The following is a 3595-nucleotide window of genomic DNA, read 5'->3' as shown; positions in this document are numbered from 1 at the left end:
CTGCATATTGGAGAGAACCTGTGTCGTTCTGAACAGCGTCTCTGATGCCTAGGTGTTGGCAGGCCTGGGGTTGGAGTGGAGATTTTGAAATGATAACTGTCAGGGCAATTCTAGTTCAAGAATCCAAGAACGTATTTTTCAAAAAGGTGAGATCCTTAAAGAAACATGTTTGATTTGGAGTGGGTGGGGAGGTGGGAAATCCCTCGGCTACTAGGTACTCCCTTCTTTCCTGTCAATATCCTATTGATTATCATGATGGTTCAGTTTTTAGCATGATTGGGAAGGATCCAACAAAGATGTCACAGTAAGGAGAAGGTATTGCCTACCTCCCTGGTGATACGAGGAGGCATTACAAGGACAGTAAGTTTCCTAAAAGTCTGCAGACCAGGTGGGATTCCTACGTTGTTCCTCCCCGCAAGAACCCCAAGGAGATCTCAGCTATTGGGGTGGAGGCAGGGAATTCCAGCACCAGTGGCAGTCTGCAGTGCCATGGGCATTTCCAAATAGGAACAAACCAGGTGTTGACGGCACACAAGACTGCACAGGCAAGATGGAAGCAATAAGGCAGGTGTCAGGAACTGGAGAGGGAGCCGGAAGTGGGGACACCCCTTTTCTGATTGGGGCTGCGGAACCAGGAGGAGTCTGAGATATTGAGTTGGGCCTGATGCGAGAAGGCTCAGGTTGGGGTCGAATGACAAACCATCCTACTTTCCCCGGGGTGGGGCGATTTCACAGGATGCTGGACTTTCAACTTGAAAACCAGGAAAATGCCCCAGAAAACAGGCTTGAGTTGGTCGCCTTAGGTAAGGGAGACAGTTTAACGTAGATTCTAAACCACAGACTTTAAGGTCAGACTGACTGGGTTTGAATCCTCTTCTCCTGTGCTAGCTAAGTGACCTTGGGCAGGCGACTTCACCTCCCCTTGCCTGTAACACGGGCATGATTAAGGAGCCCCCTTAATGAGAGGGCAAAATCTGCCACCCCGAGATGCATCTGTTTGGCACGAGGATTATTTTAGTCTGATTATTTTTAGGACAAAAAAAGACTCAGAAAGAACCTTGGCCTTAAAAGAATTTAGACAGAGGACCTGCTCCAGGAAGGGAGATATTACCATAGATAACTATCATATAATATGAGCTAAGATGTGATAGGCAGGGAGGAACCCAGCAAAGTCTGTTTGTTAAAATTCTTCTCTGCGTCCCATTGTCTCCTATGGCACNATTTGCAATCACAGAGAAGTACCCAAGAAATGTTTTTTTTAATCTGAGTAATGACCACCAAGGAACTGAATTTTTTTTTCTACATTTTATTTATTTATTTATTTATTATTAGTTTCAGGTGTACAAAAACAACATCATGATTAGAGAAACTGAATTTTAAGTGCGACTTTTGGGCCTGGTCCTACCCAAGAGAGCCCACTGCCTTTTTGGCCTTCTGCACGAATCAGAGAGCTGTTGGGTCCGCACTCTCTGAGAAGCAGAAAAGCTCACTGCCTTTGCTAATCTTTGCAAATGAGGGTTCCAGAGCTTTGCAAAGACGTGGAGCCATCAGAGGTCTATACAGAGACAATCAATTCCTTGATTAAAATCTGACAGCTTAATTAATTAGTGCTTAATAGCTCAACCTTAATTATATTCTACATCATTATTTGATAATATTCATAGATTTCCCACATGGCTGCACACACATGTCTTTTATCAACTGATTACAAATGCCCGAACTTGACCTTCATACTCGGGAAAATGTCATTAAATGAAAGATTTCATTGATGCGAAGGCCACCTCACCACGGCCTGCTCACAATAGAGAATTCTCTGATTTCAAAGTTCTTTAAGATCCACTGGAAAGAGTTCACTACGTGGCATGTTCCCTCCCCACGCAATACTTGACAAGCTTTATGAAGTAATAAATAATATCATTGAAGCTTACTTTCACCTGAAAAAGATACTCGTGGATTTTTTTTTTTTTAACCCAGAGAGTGGATTGGTTTCTAAACTAGGTTGAGTCACCGAAGTTCTCTGGCCATGATGGGAAATATTTGAGAGGCACCATATAAGCACAGAAAAGGATATGATCATGCCTTGAAGCCACAAAGACTTAGGCTTGAATCTATAATATGATACTATTTTGGGGTTCCCTTTTTTGAGATATAATCGACATATAACAGTATATTAATTTCAGGTGTACACCATAATGACTCGATAAATCTCTGGTGCTTTCGAGCTGTGTGATCTTGGTTGACTTTCTGCACCTCTCTGAGCCTCGATTTTGTAAAATGTTTGTAAAAGGAGTCGTTTGTAAAACGGTATGAATAAGTCCTAATCCTTGGGATGTGGATGTGAAGATCAAAGAGATAGAAAAGTGCCTGCCACATAGTAAATGCTCCATAAATGTTACATGGTAAACCATCAGCTGTCGCAAAAAAAACAAACAAAACACGATGCTTTATCCAGTTGCCATGGAGACCACTCAGTGGGAGGAAGGGATGATACCTCTGTATTTCGGAGCTTCTAGAGAGTGACCTGTTAAACGGGCTATCAAAGTTGATAACGCCCTCTGACTTGATGGTTGCTAGATGGGAGGGGGGTGGGGATGAGGGAGAAGGGGAAGGGATTAGACAGCACAAATGGGTAACCACAAGATTGCCACACGGATATGAAAGACAGTTTGGGGAATATAATCAATAATGTTGTAAAGATTTTGTAGGGTGTCAGATGGACACTTGTCTTATTAGGGAGAGTACTTCATGGACAGTGTAGATGCCTGACCACTGTGCTGTACACCTGAAACTGAAGCTGAGTAATATTGAATGTCAACTATAATTTAATGTATATAGTCAGAGGATGTGAAGTACAGTGTAGAGAATAGCATCAGTGGAACTGTAACAGCTATATACGATGTCAGAGGGGTAGTAGATTGGGGGAGGGGGTTATCACTCTGTGAAGGGTATAAATGTCTATTACATTGTACACCTGAAACTAATAAAAGAAAAAAAGTCAGTTAAATAAGGGGTGATTACTCATTTTTATAAAAAAAAAAAAGGAAAAGGAAAAGTTGATAACACCGTTGCATTCTGCCAAATAAGCCGGCTCTTCCATGGTGTCTTTCGGGCTTTATGAAGAGTGGCATAAGTTCCAGAAGTTTCCAGAACTACTTCACAAGCTGCGGCCTGGCCTAGAGAAGAAGGTCCTACACTTTGAGTCTAGATACAAGTTTTTAGTTATGGCTTTGTGTTGAGTGGCATTTGGCAAGTCCCTTATGTCTCAGGGACTCAGTTTTCTTGTAAAAGAGACTAGCCCCGTTTTTCCAAAGACCTGCTCCTTCCATGGAATCACCTGGAAGATCTATTTATTTATTTTAAAGATTTTATTGGGGAATTGGGGGAGGGGAACAGCGTTGGGGAATTGGGGAAGGGGAGCAGACAAGCTGCTGTCCTTTTGTTCTTCAGTCTAGTTGTGGAAGACGTCGCTTCACTGGCTCAAGTTGGCACCATCATTGCGCTCTTCCCGGGTGAGGCAGATCGGTAGTCAGCCACTGGACAGCTGCTCACGGTGACTCACAGCAGCCCAGCTCCAGGTCGAGCTGTTGTTCACCAT

The sequence above is a fragment of the Hipposideros armiger genome, unplaced genomic scaffold (genome assembly GCF_001890085.2).
Source record: "Hipposideros armiger isolate ML-2016 unplaced genomic scaffold, ASM189008v1 scaffold_149, whole genome shotgun sequence".
In the NCBI taxonomy this organism is placed as follows: Eukaryota; Metazoa; Chordata; class Mammalia; order Chiroptera; family Hipposideridae; genus Hipposideros; species Hipposideros armiger.
The sequence above is the reverse complement of the archived record's forward strand: the minus strand, read 5'-3'. Positions refer to the sequence as shown.